This window comes from Equus quagga, chromosome 2 (assembly GCF_021613505.1).
Source record: "Equus quagga isolate Etosha38 chromosome 2, UCLA_HA_Equagga_1.0, whole genome shotgun sequence".
Taxonomy (NCBI): Eukaryota; Metazoa; Chordata; class Mammalia; order Perissodactyla; family Equidae; genus Equus; species Equus quagga.
Window position 1 is genome coordinate 33,399,848 of NC_060268.1, and position 23,769 is coordinate 33,423,616.

At 36.6% G+C, this 23,769-nt stretch overlaps 1 long non-coding RNA gene across 1 annotated transcript in view; it reads right to left on the reverse strand.

The window, feature by feature from the left end:
• LOC124235664 (uncharacterized) overlaps positions 1-19,006 on the reverse strand; it is a 42,047-nt gene extending 23,041 nt beyond the window's left edge. Inside the window, exons 1-3 of the long non-coding RNA XR_006887538.1 lie at positions 18,875-19,006; positions 3,741-3,932; positions 3,549-3,611 (exon numbers count right to left, since the gene is read on the reverse strand). This is a non-coding gene — a long non-coding RNA (uncharacterized LOC124235664). The remainder of the gene's footprint in view (positions 1-3,548; positions 3,612-3,740; positions 3,933-18,874) is intronic.
• Between the last annotated feature and the right edge of the window lie 4,763 nt (positions 19,007-23,769).

The following is a 23,769-nucleotide window of genomic DNA, read 5'->3' on the forward strand; positions in this document are numbered from 1 at the left end:
CTCACAGCCCCCAAACCCCTCCTATTGCTACATCAGCTACCTCAGGATTGAACGGAAGTCCTTGGAATTGCCTTGCTCCCAATGAGGTCGCTCTTCCTCAACTGAAACACCACCATCTCACCTCTACAAAGTAGCTGAGAAACCAAGTCTGTGAAGAAGGCTCATATGGACTGACCACCCACTTTCCCTGTTACCATTGAGACTAATCAGATCCGTGTTATCTCAGTCCAAGCTTCCCAAGTTGTTTCCATTTGACCCCATCTCCCACCCATCTCCGACTGCCCATAGCCTTTCCCTGGGCCCCACAGAAAGCCCAAACTTAATCCCACAGCAAAAAAATTCTCCATATCCACAATCCCTTCTCTCAACTCTCTTTTCATCTTTTTGCTCAGTGAAACCAGGCTATATTCCAAGCCCACATCTTCCCCCAAGGCCATCAAAACAGAGGCTCTTTTTTTCTTTCCCACTTCACATCCTAGTAGCTGGGGCTGCTGTGTCCTTTCTAGTTCCTTAAAAGCTACAACCTCTTAGAAGCGGAAAACCGCCAGACTACACCACCCTTCCCCTACTGGATATCGTCAAGCACCTATGACTTGGCACCACACTCATTCACGGACTAAGTTACCATCTATGTCACCGTCTCCCACCATGCCATTACTCCTGTCAGCCTTGGTGGCTTCCACAGCTAGATAGATAATCCATCTGACGCTGTGGACTCTCAGGTGTCTGAATTCTCCATTTCCTACAACCTTTTCCCTCAGCCTGCCTCAGTTACCCATTCCCATAGTTGTCAGAGCTGTGTTTTCAAACTGCAAGTTTTGGTCCATTGGTAATCACAAAAATCAGTGAATTTTGATTTGATTTAATGAGTTAAAACCAGGCTTTGTTCTTTTAAGCAACATAGAATAGATTTTAAAATACGTTTATTACATTAAGCAAGGTAAACATTGTTTCACGAAAATTGCTTTCAGTTACATATCACACATATATGGGCATACTAAGTTGTTTTGAAAATTATACTACTTACTGGGTCCAGTCCAAAAAGTGTGAGAAACATTGGCCAACTATGTCATCACCAATAACCAAATTACTTCCAAAATTTTGATTTTAAACATCCCATTTTCTAACTACTATCTTCTAACCTTAGAGCCTACTTGTTCTAGTCTCCTCTCTCTAAAATTTTTTAATCTCATTCAGACTTCCAACTCATTGATGCCACGACTCTTTACTATACTCGCACCTCCCCCTCACATGCTCATCTCCCTCCTCATCTGCTCAGATTCTGGGCTCGATCCTTTAATCATACCTTTAACTTCTTTGTCCCTTGCTACTCTATTGTATTTTCTTGTTAAAATCCCAAAAACTACATGCAACTCTCCAACTACTTGGTGCCACCATCCAAACTGCTGATTATCTCTGGAGAAAAACACCTAACTATGCAGACAGATACCACATTAAATTTATGATCACAAATTTCAAACAGGCCTCTAATGTCGCTCAGTCCTCCTATATTTCCTTAGTATTTTAACTTCCTCATTCTCCTGACAACCATGTTATACCTCATCTTCTCTAAGCTGATATCCTGGCGTCTTATTTCATTTTCCTAGTGCCAAATCTACAAACAGATGAGCCATTCTGCACCTTCTCTCAGATGACAATCGAATCATCCCTGCTCCTATTTAACATTAATCATTCCAATTAAAGTTCCCATCCATTTTGCCAATACAAGGACTTAGAGTCTAAAATTACTATTTTGCTGTCCTATGTGTGGTTTTATCCTTTCATTTGGATATACCCATTAACATAAAAATATGCTGTAGTAACTTCCACCTTAAAAACAATAATCTCTTGACCCCAATTTGCAACTGCCCTATTTCTGTTCCCCTACATAGCAAAACTCCTTGGAAGCGCAGTCCATATCCACTGTCTCTTCTCCCACTTGCACTTTAACCAATAGGTATCAGGCGTTTATCTCTACCAGTCTGTTAAATGTAGTCTTGTCTAAGTTCTCAACAACGCCCACTTTGCCAAATCCAGAGGTAAGTTCCCTGTCCTCATCTTATTCCATTCAGAGCAGCATTTGTTCCACTACCCAATTCTTCTTTATTTTTTTCCCATTCCCTCATTCTTTAAGCACTTCTGTCACTTCCGAGATACCACATTTTCTTGGTTTTCTTTTTATCTCTAACAGATAGGAATACACAAAAGGAGATTAACTGATTTTATTAAGAGTGCTACAGGACTCGATCCCTCTCCGCTTCATTTCTTTATCTTTTCACTATAGGTGACTTTATTCAGTTCCTAGATTTTAACCCCATCTATATGCTATGACTTTCAATTTTATACCTAAGGCCTGACCTCTCCTTGAGTTCCAGACTCATACAATCATCTACCTGCTTCACACAGCCACTTGGATGTCTATCAGGTACTGTAAATTTAACCCGCCCTGGCCAAAAGAAAAACCTGATTTTCCCCTATGCTCACCAAACCCTCCCTACTCTTCTCCATCTCAATTTAGAGGACTACCATTCATTTGATGGTCAAGCCAAATATCTAGGCACCATCCTTAATTCCCACCTTTCTTTTACCAATCAATGGTAAATTCTGTTAGCTCTATCTCCAGAGTGTGTGCCAAACCATCCACTTTTACTTCCTATCACCAACTCCTATCTCTCCAAAGATTTTCTTTCTCATTCACTATGCTCCCCCAACTCTAGCTCCTTCCTGCCTCTTTCCCAGATCTTCACATAGCTAATCCTTGGGAGAAAGACATCCTTGACAATCTAATCTAAAAGTGGATACCTCTCCTAATTATTCTCTATCTCTGTGTCTTAATTTATTTCCCTCACAGTACTTAGCCGAATCTGAAATTATTCTACTTGTTTGTGTATTTAGTGTCTGCTTCTCCACTAAAATATAAATATTTTAAGGTCCGGGCTGTATGTTCATCTCGTAGAATGTAGTTGAATGAATGAATGAATGGAAGCTGAAAGTGTGGACCAGGTGGAAAGAGTAGTACTGGAGAAGAAACAAAGGGGTCAACACAATCAAATATGCACTATTAAGAGAACATCACTCTGGCTGGAGAGCCAGAGTTGATACCAAGACCAGTGAGGAAGCTGCTAGAACAGTCTGGGTGAGTGATGATGGGAGTTTGTACTCAGACTGTAAGGGCAGAGGTGGTGAGAAGTGAATGGATTCCAGAGATATTTTGAAAGAAGATCACTTGATGTCTTATCACATTTGGATATGAAAAATGAGGGGAAGGGAAAAGGAGATTTGAAGGATGTCATCAAGGTTTTGTGTTTACCCACCACTGACCTAGGGACTTTGGTAGAGGCCAAGATTTAAGGGATAAATCATGAATTTTAGTTTGGGCATCCTAAGTTTGATCTCTCTTCACACATTTATGAAAACATGGCAAAATACAGTTAGATATAAAAGTCAGGAGCACTGAGGAATGCTCTAGACTAAGGATATAAATTTGTGAGCTTTTTGTGTGTACATAGGTGGTGACTGAGGTCATACATATGGATGAGATTACTTACGAAGGAAGTATGGCATGAAAAGAGGGCCTAGAGCTGAACTCACAGAAGGTAGAGAGGATGAGCCTGCAAAGGAGACAGAGAAGAAACAGCCAGTGAGATGAGGGACACAAACAAACAAGAGCTCAGTACGTGGGCAGCTTGCATGTCTGCCTCTGCTTTCATCCTCCTACCTGCACTCACATGGCAACTCACCAGTTGACTCAGCTTTGCATCTTGGCTGGTGCCAGGCTCTGCATTTGCTCTGTCCATACTGAGTAGTGGTAATTCACCAAGCTGCTTCTGGTCTTTGTCCTCGAGTGCTGACCTGGTTTTATCTTTTCTGTACCCATGTTGGCCTTCAAATCCCCAAAAGACTCTCCCGACTATGTGGCATGGTTCACCCAACTACAAAAAAAGCAGCACAGTGTTGTGGTAAAGAGCCAGAAAAGTCTGGGTTCATATTTTGGTTCTGCCACTTCCTACTGAGTTATCTTCTCTGTGCTTTGGTTTTCTCATCTAAAAAGAGAGATTAATAATAGCATCTATCTCATAGGATTGTTGTGGGAAGTAGAATTCATGTAAAACCCTTAGAATAGTTCTGGCACATACATAGTAAGTGCTCAATAAATGTTAGCTTCTATGATGATATTTGGCAAAGCTAGCTTCAAGTCATCATTGCTGGTCTAGAACTAGAGGGGGTAAAATAGGGGCTGGAATGAGGGGTGAGTTGAAACAGTATTCAATAGGATAGTCAGGGAAGGCCCCATAAAAGATAATCTGATGACAAAGAGGAGCCAGACAAGCAGAGGCAACATCAAGTGAGAATAAGCTTGGCATGCTGGGTGGGGAGCATAAATAAGAGAGAGTGGGCTGGAGTACGGTGAAAAGGGAGAGAATGGTAGGAGATGGGGAAGGCAGGGGTTCTATCATGTAGTGCTCATAGGCTACAGTGAAGAGCTTGGATTTTATCCTACTTTTAATGTAAACTACTAAATTATGTGATCAGATTTATATTTTTTTAAAAAAAACTTTTAGTTTTATTGTATTGTGGTAAGACCACGTAACATGAGATCTAACTTCTTAACAGATTTTTAAGTGTACAATACAGTAGTGTTATCTATAGCCAAAATATTGCACAGCAGACCTTTAGAACTTATTCATCTTGTACAATTGAAACTTTCTATCTGTTGATTAGCAACAGCCCATTTCTCCCTCCCCCGAGCCCCTGGCAACCAACATTCTATTTCTAATGAGTTTGACTATTTCAGATACCTTATATAAGTAGAATCATGTAGTATTTGTCCTTCTCTGTGTGATTTATTTCACTTAGTATAATGTCCTCAAGGTTCACCCATGTTGTCACATATTGGAGGATTTCCTTCTTTTTTTAGGGCTGTATAATAATCCACTATATGTATATACCACATTTTTGTTATCTATTCATCTGTCAATGGACATTTTGGTTGACTCCACACCTTGGCTATTGTGAATAGTGCTGCAATGAATATAGGAGTACTAACATCTCTTCAAGACCCTGATTTTTATTCTTTTGGATAAATACCCAGAAGTAGGTTTGTTGGATCATATGATAGCTCTATTTTTAATTTTTTGAGGAATCTCCATACTGTTTTCCATAGCAGCTGCACCATTTTGCACTCCCAGTAACAGTTTACAAGGGTTCTATTTTCTCCACATTCTCTCCAACACTTGTCTTTTGTTTTTTTGATAATGGCCATCTTAGTAGCTGCAAGGTGACATATCTCATTTTGGTTTTGATTTGCATTTCACTGATTAGTGACGCTAAGCATTTTTTCACATACCTGGTGCCTATTTGTATATCTTCTTTGGAAAATGTCTATTCAAGTTCTTAGACTATTTTTAAGATCATATTATTAGTTTTTTTGCTATTGAGTTGTAGGACTTCTTTATATATTTTGGAAATTAACCCCTTAACAGATCTATGGTTTGCAAATATTTTCTCCCATTCCATTGTTTTCCTTTTCTTTCTGTGGATTGCTTCCTATGCTGCGTAGTAGCTTTTCAGTTTAATGAAGTCTCATTTGTCAGTTTTTGCAGATTTACATTCTTAAAAGGTCATTTTGAGTACCATGTTTAGAAGGAATTGTGGGGGAGGAGGCAAGAAGAGAAGTGGGGAGATCAGATAATATGGCTATTACAAAACCATGGAGAAGGACGAAGGTAGCTTGCACTTGTATTGTAAGAGCGGGGATGAAAACAAGCAGGTAGATTCTGACTGGATTCTAGGAGTAGAAGTGGCGGAATTTGTTGATACATATAGTGAACGAAAGAGGGAACATGGAAAATCTCTATGTTTTTGGCTTAAGCAACTGCGTGAATATTTAAGATGTTTTCTGTGGTGAGGAAGATTGAAGGAGAAGTGAGTTTGAGAGAGGCGTGGAAATTAGGTCACATTAATAAACTATATGTTGCTTATTGTATTTCATCCACATGGTAAGCCTGGATATTCCTCACAACACTCTGGTGGCTGCTTCCTTTGGTTAGTACTGAGGACCAGGGTTCTCAAATGTTCTTTGCAACATCTGAGGACTAAAGAATCTCCTTGATCCCTGTAAGGTCACAGGTACATACAGTATCGTTATGCTGGGTCCTGTACTTTATTCAACTGCATCACCTGCTTCACAGAGTACCACTAATAGAACTCAACAACCTACTCTATCACCACCTCTCAGGACATGAGAAAAATCATCCACTTTCAAGTCTTAGAACTGAATAATCACCATGGAGTTATTCGAGATTAATTCTTGACCTGAGCAACAACAAGATGGTCTTGTTTCCAACTTAAAAAAAGAACATGACTCAAGAACCAAAAACTTTTCTGAATTTAACACTAAATCACATTAATTCTTTCAGATAGTACTATATAGGTTTAAAGAAATTTAAACTTAAGTGTATTACTAAAACATTCCTTCTAACATTCATTTGACCACATAGTTTAATGGGTGACCTTATACTTTGTCATCCAAGCCAGCACATTTTGAGAGTGAAAGGAGTTATTGATAAGGGTAAACACTAGGACTGTCTAGGCATAATGGGACCTATGGTCATTCATTTTATAAAGCATGATATCTTAAGAATGAATGTCTAGAACAGCATCTGGTTTCATTTAGCTAAATCACGTGGTGCAATATAGAGAATAAAATGAAAGGAAAAATCAGGAACTCCATATCTACTTAATGTTTTTCTCTTCTTTGTTTTTTATTTGGTTGATTTAAATATATAATAAATGACTAAGTTTTGAAAAGTCAGTTTGTTTACATTTCTGTGAATTATATTTGTCATACAAATCCAGATAAGCTTCTCATTTCATTATATCAACCTACATCATATGTTAGTGCTTTAAAAATACAAAAGAACATGCTATAGACATATCATCTAAACCTGGAAAGAAAAATTCAACTGATTTCAAAAATTAAAATTATAAAAATTAAAAAAACTAATCTCAACATTCAATATTTATTGTAGTTAATACATAAAAATACCCATATTAATAGGTTTGTTAAATATATGCATACAAAGGAAATATTGTTTACAGACAGAATAAGACTATCACGTCTAAGCGAAATCAAGCTGAATACCAAATCTTTAGTAACCAAAGGGAAAAGGTTCCCCGTAATGTAAATAAATACTTGGGGATGTTTATTTTCTCATTTCAGTTTCATTTTCAAAATATGCCGTATTTTTCGTGTAACCCATTTTTCATCTGCCCAATTACTAGCAATCTTTTTCCTACTATCAAAAATGATCATTTGTTTCCTTATTGTAGTAGATAAAACATCCTTTCATTGTTTCAGTTCACAAGCTGTGCAGATCCTACCCACTGTTCTTGCCTCCAGCACTTCACATTATTGGTGTATTATTTCATGCATGCCCTACTCTTTTATCAATTGCTTTTGAAGTAATGTTAATAGACTAGAAAATTGAGACATTTATGAAGTATAGGCAGTGTTTATGAAAAAATCCATAAAATATGACACAGGCAAGACAAGATAAAAGCAGCATTTTAATAGATTATGGCAAAGAGATCCTGTCAGAGTTGACAACTGACTCCTTCGAGATCACTAATTTTTATGGGATTAATTCTGTGGTATAAAAAATGAAGTTAAATGTCCTAATTAATCTGTAAATAGCACACCCACAATTAAACCTTGTGGCCCGGTCTTGGATTGGGGCTGCAATGATTTTTGAAAAGTAATTATCTCATATTCATAATGAAGAAGGTTTTTCTTTTCTCAGTTTTTTTTCTCATGGCATTTCAGCTAAAAATCCACCTTGATTCAAATTGGAATAGCAGTCTTCTGATACACAAATCAGTTCACAGCTTGGGGTGGGGCCACATCCATTAGACTTGCAAGCCACATACTTACGAATGGTTTATATAGTAAGAAAATAAAATTTGGAGAAATCGTACAGGACTGAGGTGGTGGAGGAAAACCTAGAGTTTCTCCAATTTCGAGCAACTGTTCTTTGTTCCACAGTTTATAGCATCCAGAAAGGTACAGAGTTCCCTTCTCTTATGGAGGTGATAATATGGTGAGGCCCTGTCTCTTATATAGGAGTTAGAAAGTACGTTACGTAGGAGTTAGAAAATAAAGCTATTGTCTGGCTTTTCCTGATGCTGTGGCAGAGTACTCAAGAAACGTTCATTCCATTCCCATTCCTTCCTTCTACCTTTAATATGTGAGTTTAATAATACTTTTTTTTTTTTTTTTTGCTGAGGAAGATTTGCCCTGAGCTAACATCCATGCCAATCTCCCTCTTTTTTTTTTTTTTTTTTAGTATGTGGGCCACCAGCACAGCATGGCCACTAACAAAGCAGTGTCAGTCCATGCCTGGGAACCCATCCCAGGCTGCCGAAGTGGAGCACACTGAACTTAACCACTAGGCCACTGAGGCTGACCCAAATAATACTTTCTGTGAATGTATGATGTTATCTATCTGTAGTTAGATGGAAAAAATACAATTTATTAAATATAAAATATTTCAGAATATTTTTCTAACAGTAATGTTAATAATAATGCATACTAGCCTTTATGATCCACATTCATTATTTCATCTCATTCAGACAACAGCTCCAAAGACAAGTATTACTACTACTGCCTCGTTAAAAATAAAGAAACTGAGGCTCAGAGATGTTCAATGAATTACCCTAATCATATCTACATAATACGTGATAGAACAGATTCTTGAAGCGAGATCTCCTGACTTGAAATCCTATGCTTTTTTCAATAAGTATGCTATAAGGTCACGTCTTTGCAATCAGAAAAAATCTGTTGATAGTAAAATATTCTATCAGTTTTGGTGAATAGAAAATTATTCAAATCAGTGGGAATATAGTTGTCTTTTTAAAGGAGGACAGCTTTTTCTTCCTTGAGTCCCATGAGAAGGGAGATTGTGAAAGTTAACGATTTTTTTCATTTATAGTCTGTGGCCTCGGCATTAGGTAAGCAGTGATTATACTCTGGAAGATAATACTGCAGCAAAATGGTATACTACTACCATATTCAAGAGACAGATCTTTTTAACTGCCATTACTTGGCAAAGTAATCCCAGTATTAAGAGAGCAGGTATCAACATTCAATGTTCTCAAGACATAACAATGTAGTTTTCTGATTGTTCATAGTCTTATTATAAATGGTTTAAATATTTTGGATGAACTGATCAGTTAATGTGGTTAACATGATGAAATGACTTATTTATTTGATGTGTAGCTGATGAAATGTATTTCACACTGGAGGAATCTAGGCTAGCCAAAACTGCTCACATCTCACATGAGGAAATAGAGAATCAAGAGACACTAAGCGATTTGCTCATGATCATATACAAATTATATCACGGATTCCTAATTAGAACTCATTACTTCTGATTCCAAGTCCAAGGTCCTCTTCCAATAAGTTACCTTATTTGATTTTATCAGACTTATTATTCAGTTAACGGCTTGGGTACACACAATCTAAGATTTTAGCACATACTCTGATGGAACATTCTTCAACAGGTAAAACATTTAAGAACAGATAGGCCCAGTATTATAAACATGATTGCAAAGAGAAGTCTTAAGCTGACAGGAAGAGAAAATAATAAATGGCACCTTTTTCATCTCTAAACTCTCTAATACCAAGAAAACACCTTAAAGCCCTTGCCTCGGGTAAAAAATATTTGAAATGCCAAATCCGGTTATCAATTCATCTCTATGTGTGTTGGGAAGGATTACCACAGTTAAGTATATTCTAAGCCTGTTTATACCCAGCTTTACTCCTAAAGTTCCAATAAGAGTGCCTATTTTTATTTTTATTTTTGAAGTGACACTAACCTGAGAAGAAAGAAAAAAAAGAGTATATTTAAGCCATTCTTCAAAGCAATCTCCATGAAGCTATTTTGATGGTTTTATAAAAAAGGAAGCAAGCTGCAGCTAGAGAGTCTCACTCTCACAGTCTCTGAATACAAATAACAAATGAACGTGATGTACTTACAGAGTTTGATAATCAAATTTGAAATTCTGCTTATTTATACAGTTACTATGTCCTAGAATTGAAAATGGAGACAACTAGTCACAGAGGAGCACTTTTAATAGTATTGTTTTCACACTGTTGTATAAGAGCAAATGGGGAAGTCTCTTTTCACGGCATGGTGCATGCAGCAGAGAATTTTCACATGGCCCCCTCATGTGCTCAGTAATGCTACAGGGATATGCATAAAGGTTTTTATTCAGGACTTAATACTTGCTGAATAAATAACTTGGATACCTCCCAGTCAGGGAGCATGCAGTGGATTCTACCATACATGGTGGGTGCTTCACTTTAAATACCTTTAAAGGGCACACAGTGACTCCTTTCTAGGGTATGGAATACCTCCAAATAATTATCAGGAACATTCCTTACACTCACAAAGTGTTCCATAGCACTGAATAGAAAACAATGACCACAGTCTTAAAGAACGTAGAACTCTTTTTCATGACTTGAACTGCAACATATCCCCAACAACTAAATTAACATTTTCCAAACCACTTTTGTTTTCAGTCCCTGATTACTCCCATGACTCAAACCACTTAGGTCTTAAGGTTTAGATTATTCCCTTTTATACTCAATTACCACATCAGAAGGTTCGTAATTGATTTGAGATCTAACATTTCTCTACTTGCCACAAAACCACCTGTCTGAGAGTTTGGAGAATTTTGATGTAAGCATAGCGGAAATTACTAGATTCTTGGCTATTGTGATTAGACCTTTTAAAAAACCTACTAAATATCTCATATCAACAGAATTTTATACATAGTTCTAAGAAAGATCAGTTACATTTTATTTTTCAACTTTTATAAGAAATTCTGTTCTTTCTTATAGCCATCAACCAGAAGATACAAAATGAAATAACATTAAAATAGAAATAGAAAATTAGCATGATGGAAAAGAAACATACATATAGTTAGACCTCAAGGGTCAACATGGTAAATCAAGCTTTGTAATTTTTTTAATGGTTATTCTGTTATTCTTGTGTTAGGTAATGGTATTGTTGGAACAGTAAGCCTTTAACATCTGTGCACTTTGGATCACCTTAAGCCAGCTGGTTCCTCTCAAAATTGCTCATCTTTTGTTCTTACTATGTTCTGACCTGGGCCCCTAGCCTTAAGACAGCTACGTGCTTTTTGCAGCCAGGATATCCTCTTCAAGACTGTCAGACAATTTCAAATGATTGATGTGCTAGTCTGGTGTTCTGGTATTTTTCCCTTTAGTAAATCTCCAGTAAATCTCCAGCTCATTCTATAAGAATGCTAATTAGATCTACTCTTACTTAACTTCATGCACATTTTTCTTGTTTTCCTGTATTTTTGGACACAAGCTTGAAGTTTATAACACTGTGTGCTTCTAAAATAATTTTTTACAGTATTACATATAAAGAGAACACATTTCCCACCAAGGGAAACAATTCAAGCACTGAACTCAGTTGACTTTCTTTCTTCTAAAACTGTGTCATGAATCCTTTCTGGAAACCTGAAGCATGATTCTTAGGTCCACTCTGAAAATCAGAAATCATTTATCCACTTGCCTTTTACTCCTTTTTTCCTACTAATCCTTACTATACTTACTTTTATTTCTCTACCCCATCCCTCAAAATCAGAGGTAGCAAGTATTGGAGGTCCTGGACTCCTCGTCTCTCAAGGCCATTTCAGGTTCTGCTCCAGAGGATCACTGATGGGAACTCTCACCTCACATAAGCCATGCCCCAAACCGTGTCATGGTCTTCCATCACTCAAAGCCCAAGCAAGGCAGAATCTGGCTCTTTCAGGCTGTCAAGTTTGCTTCCTTGCTATAGAGATGTCTTCACATAAAAACAGACCTCCATCAGCCTCAGGGCATTCGTTCTAAGCCTCTTGCTTAACACCTATTGTACCACGTTTTGCAACCAGTCTCATGATTGATTGTCCTTGTTGGGCCTTACATATCTTCTCATACTGAGGCTTAGAACTGAGTTTCTGGCTTCAACCATTTGCTTTCATTCTTGACTATATTTGGATTTTTCATCCGAATAAGTTACCTCCTTCAGGAAACCACTGGGCCACAATGGTTCCCAGGACCCTATAACTACCTCAGCATGGACCCCTGAAGGAAACACATCCAAACATGTTAACCTGACTCAAAAAGTAAGACCTGGATATTCTATAAAGAATATCATTTGGTCAACTAACAAAATTGGAATACAGACGGAAGATTAGAAAAACACACCAATTTTAAATGTACTTGTATGTAAGATAATATTCCTATTCTTAGAAAAACTACACACTAAAGTATTTAAGAGTCACAGACCATGCAACTAACTTTCAAAAGGTTCAGAAAAAATGTGTGTACACATGTATACACACTCACATAAACAGATGCAAAATATACACATGTTTATATATATACATGCACACACAATATACATATGCAAAAAGAGAGGGAGCGAGAGAGTGAGAGGGTACACCCATCTGATAAAGGAAAAGGGAATGGGGCAAAATGTATACAACAGGTGAATCTGGGTAGAAGATATATGAATGTTATGTGTACTATTCTTCTTCTTGCAATTTTTCTGTAATTTTGAAATAATTACAAAATAAAACCGTAAAGAAAAAAAATTGTGCTTTAGAATGCCAATAGCATCTACCATATCAAGATATAGCCAGTTATGGTGAGGGGGCGGGGAAGATCGGAGGAAGGCAGAAGAGTTTGTGCAATAAACAGAAGTCTCTTAATGTAAGTGTCTAGTGGTCAGAAAGAAAAAGAAAATACTTGGACAAGCCATAATTGGAAAGGCAATTCCTATAGTGATGAGAGTACATACATATGCCCAGAGAAGAGTTCTTTATTCTCTATATACTATAAACATTTAGGAGTTGAAATATTTGTATTTTATAGAGACATGTAAAAAATGACTCTATGTATTAATGTCTATGTTATTTTTACTTCTATACACTAAATGTAATAAATGTAACAACAAGAGGATCAACACTATGGATAGAGTTAAAACACGCTTATCTGAAACTCAGCAGATAAAGAGATACTGCCAAAATAAACAAGCCGAAAGTGAGAACGGACATTCAATGTACATTATTGTGTTACTGGAACATGTGGTACTAACACTGTCAAGTTTACATATGTTCTCAAATACTTATTTATATAACGATCAAATGCTAAGCATTCCAGCTGCACTTGTAAACTTTTTATGAACTGAAGTCATATGCTCAAACTCAGCTAAATATCCTTGACAGAGGGAGGAGCGTGAGGAAACTATTAACTCTCAGAACTGAAGTGTGATTGCAGTACGGCCTCCTGGCAGAGTTGTGGACCAGGGTTTGCCATGAGAGCTGAGCTGCTGGCTCAGGTGAGATTTGTTTTATCCTAGGAGATAGAATCAGAAATATCTAATCAATGGGTCAAAACCATGATTTGGCAGCCACCCTTTTGGAGATAACTCACTCAGGAAAGAAAATTGTATACACATTTAAAAAAAAATAGAGCAAAGGAAATGATGATGTAAAGTCATTAAGAAAAAGAGTATTTGATACTAAAGTGAAAAACTATTTTCCTCAGCACTACTAGAAGCAGCACAGGGAGTCTGGCTGACTGTGGCCATGCACACATTAGAAAAGAGAGCACAAAAAGACGAGGCACCTTTGTATGATGAACATCTAATACTACTCCTAACGAAAATTAGTTGTGTGAAACTCACCTCCTTAGAGACACAATAGTCACTACCTTAAAACCCATTTTAAAGGGTAAAAAGGCAAGAGCAGAGGGAAGAAACTATTTCTATACTCTATCTTTCTCTTCTACTAATAAAAGGAAGCAGATAGCCATTATTTTTCCAAAGTTTGCCTGATCATTGCTTTGATCCAATTTCTGGAGTATTTGATATTGCAAAAAAGGAACTAACTCACCAAGTTCTTATTTTATGAACAGAAGATCTTAACATGATTTTTGTTAGGTTGAGTCTAAAAAGATATATTTTCGGGGGAAAATAAGAATCCCATCCACCCTCTATCTGACCGGCAGAATTCTGAAAGTTTCTTTTGGAATTAACCAGATATTTCAGAGTGATTCCTAGAACTTGAGGTGTGAATACTGTAGTCTATGTGGTCCTCCTACATGCCTTTACTTATGCCAGTACTTGCAATCACAAATCTTGGACCTAGAAATGTCTCCCCCCCGACCTTTTTTTTGGTCCTGTGTAACTTTAGAATAGTTGCTTTCAACCTTAGATATATATTAGAATGACCTGGGGAAATTTTAAAAGTCCCAAACCCAGGCCTCATCCCAGATCAATTAAATCAGAGTGAAACCCAGATATCAGTCCCACCAGATTGTGCAGCCAAGGTTGAGAACACTGCTTAGAATGAAGACAGGCATTCTTTAGGGATCATGGGATTTGTTTTGCAAAAATGTCATTTTTGCAAAATAATTTGGAAGCACCAGGTGTTCCCCATGCTCTGTCTTTAATTAAGTCTGGAAATCTGGTAGTCATAAACACAACAGCTCTGACTCTTCAAACTCCACCTCTTCCCACATCTTGGGAACGCCTTAAAGACCAATAAGGGACTGTCAGGGATAGCGTCTAGCATTCCAAGCCCTACGGCTTCCCCTATTTTAGCTGAAGAAGGGTAGAACAAGAACCACGGATTTTTTTTTCATTTTTGACAATTTATGAAAAATGTAGCAAATTCTGCCTACCAAACTACATTGTGCAATCATGAATGTGAAGGAGAGGGTGGGATTCAAGTGGGAGCTTAAAGCATAAGCAGGGCAGAACATAATAACCTTTTAAAGATGGCTTTTAGAGCTATTTGAAACACTGTGGCATACATATGTAAATTTGTAGGCAATGGTATTAACTGATAGAATAACCTAGAATTCAGCTTTAAGAAGAGTGATTATGGGGCCAGCCCAGTGGCACAGTGGTTAAGTTCGCATGTTCTGCTTCTGCGGCCTGGGGTTCGCCAGCTCCGATCCTGGATGCGGACCTACGCACCACTTGCCAAGCCATACTGTGGCAGGTGTCCCATATATAAAGTGGAGGAAGATGGGCATGGATGTTAGCTCAGGGCCAGTCTTCCTCAGCAAAAAGAGGAAGATTGGCAGCAGATGTTAGCTCAGGGCTAATCTTCCTCAAAAAAGAAAAAGAAGAGCGACTATAAGTCCTGCTCTGCCTGAACTGTTTAAGTTTATACCCATTGTCTCAGTGTAATTACTAATAGTACCTTCTTTGACTCTAAGAGTGTCCTCTTTGGGTCATAAATTATACTATAAGAGATTAGAGAGCTCTTATTGAGCAGAGAATTCAGTCTCAAAGTAGAGACAAGATACATGAATTATACATAGTAAGTACTCAATAAAAATTAGCTGCTATAACATTATTGTCATTATTATTAATTCACAAACAACAAGTTTTAAAGACAGTCTACAAATATGAAAAGAAAACAAAAATGCACACCCCTAGATTTCAACATATTTCTAAAACTGAAGATTGGTTTTCTCTACATTGCCACAATGGTTATGTAGTGTCATCTCTGAAAATAGGCGGCAGTCTTCTTCTTATTATTTGCATACAAAAACGTAATTCAAGATAACTATAAAAATAATTTTGCTTTAAAATATCAGAGGGATTTGTATAATGTAAAGATATTTTTTTAATCTTTACCAAATAGATGGCCTTCCTCATGATTATAATCCAAGCTTAGCAATTAATGTTCAATGCTTTGGGATAAGAAAGCAAAACAAGAAAAGTTAAATTAAAAATAAAAAGCAGGGATGGCATTTAGAGCTGCTTTAAGTACAGCTATCTGAAACGTTCTCTTGTTTTGACTTATTCCAGAAGGAAAACTTGAAACAATGAGTAAATGAGTATAAGTTACAAAGAGGCATATTTTAGCTCAACATAAGGATTTTTAAAATAGAGTTGTCCAACAGAATGGATTGTTTCAGGAAATGATGAGCTCCTTTGCTGAAGATATCCAAATTGAGACCGGATGAGCATATGCCAAGGATGCTGCAGGAAACATTTCTGCACTGTGTGGGAGGTTAGCCAAGAGAAGATGATGTCTTAGGTTCCTTCCAACGCTAAATTTTATAATCTTATGACTATTCCAAACAAGAATAACTACTTTAATGATACAAACTCTGAGGCCTGGTTAAGAAAATAAAAAAGAAGAAAAACAAACCAACAAACTCTAGTTGTGTTCCAGGGAAAACAGACTATATGAAGAAGCCTTTTTTCCCTAAGTGCTCAGATAAGGAAAGTTACTACATTCTAAAAGTATATGCTTTATGATGTATGCAATTATTTTAGAAAATTTAGTACAAACAATAAAGTATGCATTTCTAAAAGATAAATGAACTGAAAAATAAGAAATCATTTGCTGAATTACTGAATTACACAACACAGGAGGATAAGAAGCTGGGCAGAAAGCCAATGAAGGACTGAGCAAGGTTTTCCACTGCCTCACAGTCCCAAGGAGGCCAAAACTACAGCTCAGAAACGTCCAAGGGGCAGAGATCCTGATTAAAAATTCCAGGATCTCAATTGGGAACTCAGGTGTCCACCTGCTAGAGAAGCAGAGACAGACAAGTTGTAGACTGAGCATTACCAAATCTGCAGTTGAGTCCTAGAATTAGGATAAGGTAATCTGCCAACATGCTGTGGTCCAACCAGATCCACAGAGCAAGGCAATATTATCTAGAGTCACTACAGTTTAGCAAATATAATATTTGGCATTATGAAAAAAATAAAAAACAGACGTGATACAAAACAGTACAGGAGAAAAAAAGAGAGCAACAGATGACCTATTTATTTGAGCTATCAGGTTGGATAAAAAGAGCTATAATGGGATGAAATCTGATGAATACAAGAGACGGAAATACTAAAATTTTTGTAACTGTAATATGACTGGTAAAAATTGGTGCCCTAGAGGGGGAGAGGGGAGAAAAATAGGAAAAGAAACAATTAAAGAACTAACAGCGAAGACTTTCCAAATGAAAGACATCAAGGCAAAGAAAACCACACTAAGACACATCATACTGAAACCGCTCAAAACTAAAAGAGAAAAAACCCCTTGAACATAACCAAATAGCCAAACAGAAAAAAATATACCTTACCTTCAAAGTTACATAAATAAGAATGATAGCTAACTTCTCAATGGAAATAATGAAAGACAGATTCTGGAATGACATTTTCAAGCTGCTGAAAGAAAACTGTCATCCTAGGATTTTATACTCTTCAAAATGTCCTCCAAAAGTGAAGGTGGAATAAAGACATTAGCAGAAAACAAAAAGCAAGTGAAATTGTTGCCAGCATATATCCTCACTAAAATAAATACCAAAGTGAGTTCTCCTGGCAAAAGGACAATGATCCCAAATAATTCCAAATGAAAACAGAGAAATTCAAGAGGAAGAGCAAAAACGTGGGTAAATATAAATGAATACTGACTATACAAAACAGTAATTATGATGTCTTGTGGGGAGCAACACATGTAGGACTAAAATGATTGATATAATAACGCAAAGGGTGGTGCTATACAGACGTAAAATATTCTTAGGTTTTAGCATTGTCCAAAAAGTTTTATATGCATGAAATTACATTAGGTCATAATAAGTTCAGACTGTATGATGTATTCTTTAGGATATGCACTAAAACGTTGTAAAAGAATGTATAACTAACAAACCAATAAAGGGAGGGGGACAGCATAATGAAAGAAGTCTGATTAACCTTGCATAATGTAAATAAGGAAAAAAGGAACATGAAACAAGTGAGAAAAGCAGAAAAGAGATAAGTATAAACACAAATACATGAGTAATTACATTAAAAGTAATTGCTTCAATCAAAAGGCAAATATTTTCAAACTGGATTAAAATATACAATTAGATGCTACTTACAATTGATATTGTTTAAATATAAAGATAGAGAAAGGATGGAAAAATATATGCCATGGAAACACAAACCAAAAAAGTTGGTGCAGTTACTCTACTTTTAAAGTGCATGTAGGATAAAAGGAAATCCATTAGAAGGCTAAAAAAATTCTAAATTTGCTTTCACATACCTTCAAATATCTGAAGCAAAAATTGACAAAACTTAAAGGGAAAGACAAAGCCATACAATCACCTCTCTCAATTACTGGTAAAGAAAGGAAACAAAAAAATCAGGAAAGATACAGAAAATCTAAAGGGTACTTTCAAAAAACCATCCTTAATTGGCATATATACAACACTACACTCAACAATGACAGAATATTTATAAGTGCATATGGATCATTTACCAAAACTGATCATTTCCTGGGCCATAAAGCAAGCCTAAACAAATGGCATGAGACTAAAATCATCTAGAGTACATCGTCTGATCATCATTTAATTAAGCTAAAAATCAATAACCAAAAAATAACAAATATCTTCATTTTCTATCCTAAAACTAAGACTACAACAAATAAGAACCACCAGAAGTTTTCCACTGCAGAAACTGATCTGGGAATTATTTTTAAACATTTAAAACTGTACTGTAAAACAAATTTATATTTATTTTCCATTAATTACCAAAATATCTGCATAGCATGTATTTTGATTAACTTTTTATAGATGAAATAATATATCAAATTGGTTTTCTTAATTGCTTTTGCCTGTAAATCAAGTTCCCCCTTTTAAAGATGTCACCATACATATCTGGGATCACTAATGTGATAAAGAATATGGTTGGATTGTAAACTTTATTGTTAAAAAAGAGCCAACTTGTCAACTTACCTCACATATTTACTCAACTGCCACAAAAACAAGAAAACATTAAGTGTTTCTACTAACCTTGATAGACTGACTACATGGTCCAATGCTAGCAGGTGCCCAATGAGAAATACCCTGAACATGTAGGATCTCTTTGGGATGACAGAGACCACCACTAATCTCTGTGTCACTCTGGTGGACAAGGCAATCTTTCAAGAAAAGTACTTCTTCTGGCAACATAGTTTCTACACAAAAACTCTGAAAAATAAACCAAATTTAAAGGAACAAGGTAAAACAAAAAGACCAAAATCAAAAAACAAGGTAATCAATATGAAAAGGATCTTCTCTCAATGTTGTGGTTCAAGATAACTGATGGAATCTCAACTTTCATTTCTCATCCTTCTCCAAATTCTTCTTAAGTGACAACAGAAACACAAATCTAGAAATTTATCTGTAGCAATGCTGCAAAATTAGAGGAGGGCAATCAGCATACAAGAACAGGAAGGAATTTCTTGGAAGGTATAAAGCCAAGAGTGGGAAAGAAATATTGAGAAAAAATTGTAACAAAGCTGAGAATCTGCAAACCCTAAAAGAGAAAATAAAGGACATTACCTACAACAAATTCTTACACTTTTCACCTCCTTGCCATTTTACATAGAGTTATGTGAAAATTAGTGCATTCAGCCTTCCAGTTCACTAAACTCATCTTTGGCCTGCCCTTTCTACTATTCAGCCTGAGCGACTTTTTTAAAAAATCACTAACCATTTCATTTTCATAGCATTTTTTTTAAAAGCTATTATCAATCTGAATGTCACTAAAGATATTAAAGAAAATAATTTTGAAGGTTTCTTTATTTCCCAAATTAACTTTGTTACCACAAAGGTTACTTTGTTGTATTTGTTTAGTTTGATGTGCCTGTTTGTGCTTGTGTTGGTTATTCTTGCATGTTTGGTTGTTGGTTATCTATTCATATTTATAAGCAAGGATCTTGATTACTGAGTATTGTTTCCTGGACTGTATTTCAAGTGACAACGTTTACCTGGTTGAGAACAAAGATGGCTACATGGTGCTGGCCACACTGTCAGACTGGCTTGTGTACAGCATGTTTTCTGCGTGAGCACACTTCCTTGTCTTTCGGGGCCCGTTAATCAGGGGAGACCCTATCCCAACAAAATCTCCTTTTGGACTCTCTCACCTCACATTCAGATTTCCAAATTTGTAGATTTATCCTGTACATATTAGAGTCAGTTGCTTTTCCAGCAGAGCACTGGTGCAATTGCTGTACCACCCTGTAATTAGCTGGTCAACCAGACATAGCATATTCCTCTCAGTTCCCTGCAGCCTTTAATCTTGGGCTTATTTACATATTCCTTTTGTTTTGGAGGATCCTTTCCATTCCTATGGAGTTGCAGGTTCAGTTTTGTTGGGATATGCCATCAATCTTATCCTACTTATTTTATATCTTCCAGAAATTTGCACTTCTGATGGCACCCCTCCCTGCTTTCTAAAGTCACTATGGTTTTATTACTGCTTTATATTTCTTCTGTCATTTCAATGGAATTTTGGTAGGGAGAAAAGATAAAAGCTGTCAAAGTGTTCAGTCAGCTCTCCTGAACCAGGATATACATTTCTATGTCGATTCACTTGAATTAACTGAGCAATTAAACAAATGTAATCTGATAGCACTTCCTAGTCTACTGAAATGGGAGCCATCTGTCTTGATTCTAGCTCTCCACTAATGTTTTAGTAAATTCTTTCAGACTCTGCTTTTCCAATCTTGCTTCAGCATAAGAAGGGAACTCTCCCCCTCCCTCACTCTTTCCCTCTCGTGTATCTCCAATCTTTCTCCTGTGGACTCTTTTCTCCTACAGTGGGAAATAAATCTTTGCTATCCCCGAAATACTGCCTCCATTTCACCTTCCTTCTATTCTCTACAGCCCTCACATTAACTCCTAAGCCCAAATAGCAATAAACATTGCCAAAGACTCACTCCTGAGGAAGTCATCCTTGGAGTTCTATGATCCCACTTCATGGTGGTCTTTGTTCTACCTCTTTAACAATTGCTTAGTCTGAAGGCAGTGGAATAGAGTGGATTTTCTCACTGTGGAGTGGAAAGAGTACTCATGCCATAGACAGAGAAGAGTTGTGGAATCTGATCAGGAATGGGAAGAAAAGGATGGAAAACAATGCTGAGGGCTTTGTAAATCAAAGCCTATGTTCTTTTCTTAGTCTTCATCTGCAGCAATGAATGCTACTGAACCTTAATTCTCTCTCTAAAGATACCCTCTCTAGAATTCCATGATCCTAATTGAACTTGGTTCTCTTCCTACCTCTTTGACAATTCCTTCTGTCTGAAGGGAGTCATATAGTGGGGGAGGTTTCTACAATATGGATTGTAAACTGTAGGAGTGTTAAAGAATAAAAAAAAATTCCTTGAAATTCATAAGAACTTGGAAGGAAAAGATGGGAAACAAGACAAAGCCTGAGAAAACAGGCTAGAAGCAATATGAAGTGAAAGGTGGATCTAGCTGGTCAGTTGAGGAACAAAGCAGAAATAACATGGCTTCAGAGTCACCGAGGTCTATGAGGGAAGTTGTAATCTTAGTGTGGCCTATATTGTGGAATGAGTGGCAAATGTCAGGTGCTTGACGCCTCAAGTGTAACGCACCAGAGCAGAATTTCTGATCCCTTCTGCCTAATGGGAAAAGAGCTTCTCATATCCTTGGTCATTATCCTACACTGGTTCTTGGGGCAGAAGGGGTCGTCTGCTCATGGTTAGATGCTGCTCGCTACGGCTACCTGGAATGGATCTGGGGCAAGGTAGAAGATCCTGGAGAAAGTACCAATTTCCCTGGTTAATATCACAATATTCGGACTGTTCTTTACCTCCTGCTTACTAAATGTTAAAGCACTCTCTAATCAGTAAAGCATTTTCTGCTTATTTACTTGTGATGGGCCTTGGGTTGTTTTATTGGAAAATTATATTATCTAATTCTTAGAGAATTAGAATCTGTAAATTTGTCAAGGAAAAAGTCTTTTTGCTTTCTTTCTTTTTAAAAATGTAGCTTCTAGTATAGTGTTCTGCATCAAAATTAAGTGAATAGCAATTTCTAGAAAACTTCCTATAAAAATTGACTTTTCAGTCAAATTACTTGAATTTTCTTAAAGCACTTTCTATCACACAATCAAAGCCATTTTCCTCTTCTTTTTTTTTAATTTGAAGTTTACATATTTCAAACTAATTGGAAGAGATAATTAAATATTAGTAAATTTCTTTGGTTAGCTTTGTGTAGGCAAATCAACAAAAATCTTGTATTCAGTTGTTTAAGATTATGTCTAAAACCATTTCTTTTCTTTTCTTTTTGTAAGGAAGACTGTCCCTGAGCTAACATCTGTGTCAATCTTCCTCTATGCCTCCACAGCCTGGCTTGATAAGCAGTCTGTAGGTCTGCACCTGGGATCTGAACCTGTGAACCCTGGGCCATCGAAGCAGAATGTGCAAACTTAACCACTACGCCACCAGGCTGGCCCTCTGAAAACATTTATTTTAAGAATAAGGAAAACAAGGCACAATTAGGCCCTTTGAAAACGAACATACACTGGAGGTATAGAGGCGAGTTGAGGGAATAAGAGGAAGAATGTACTAGTTTCATGAACATTCCTTTTTCACCTCACTGCCAATGTCACTCCTCGATATTAATTTTCCTCTTCCTACATCTCAGAATCCCTTTACTTCTCAAGCCGTATCATGAATGGGGACACACCAAATGTGTCCCCATTTGTGGATTACTGGCAATGGATGTTAAGGAATAGTAAGAATAGGTACATAACAGAGGAATATAAAAGAAATGGTAATAATCCATATTAAGAAACATGAAAGCCACATAAATTGGAAAAATAATACAACCACTAACCCAATGAAAGAGGGCATGATAAAGAGCACGTTTCAGAACCAGAGATATCAGAGCATGAACATGGAATGAGGATTAAAGGAGATAACCAGAAAAATGCCTGGTATCAGGCATTCAGGCAACTTTGCCTTCACATGACAGTAATAGCTATCTACCTTGCAGGCAGGCAGAGCTTGAACGTGGTCACATATGCTGAGTTAGTAGCTGAGAAATCTTTCATGTTTTTCAGATAGAGATGGACCAAAATGATATCTTTCAATTCCAATTCCTTAGATTTAATAGAAGCTGCAGAAGAAAAGATATATTCATACATTTAGGAAAATTATAACTCTGCTAAGAAAATTGAGATATCTTGAGTAGGCTTTACACAAAATATATTCCATATATATTGAATATATTCTTGATAATAGATTAGTGTGTTTTTAACACTTACTGATGGAATAATGCAGAGGTTGGGACACTTTTCCTGTAAAGGATCAGACAGTAAACATTTTAGGCTTTGCAGGACAAGAGGTAAAATTGAGAGTATTAGAGAGAACATAATAAATTATAGAAAATTTAACAAAATTTAGAAAATAAATTGCCTTATTAAAATTTAAAATATAATAATAATAATTGAAAAAATTAAAAAAAATGCCTGTCTACTAATGAGAAGAACGGAGTTCTCTTTTTTCTTCTTTTGGGATAACATTTCACTTGCATGTTCAAAGTCAGTATACCCTGACACCAAAATGATTGCAAATGGTCATTTTTAAAAATCATTGTTAGTTTGTGAGTAGTATCAAAATGGGAGCAAGCTGACTGTGGTCTGTGGGTCTTAGTGTATTGACTTCGGCTATAAAGGAATTTAAAGCTATCATAACTTGGCCTTTTATGAAAAATGAAGTGTGACTTTAAATTTTAGGTTTTAAAAAATCAATCAACTGTAATCACCCAGGTTTTTTATTTGTTAACTTCATGTTTGTAAGACTAAATCAATGAATACATTTTTAAATGTTGCTTTATGGAAAAAACAATCCATTGGCTTTTATTTTTGAACACTACCAATAAGCGATCTCAATGAT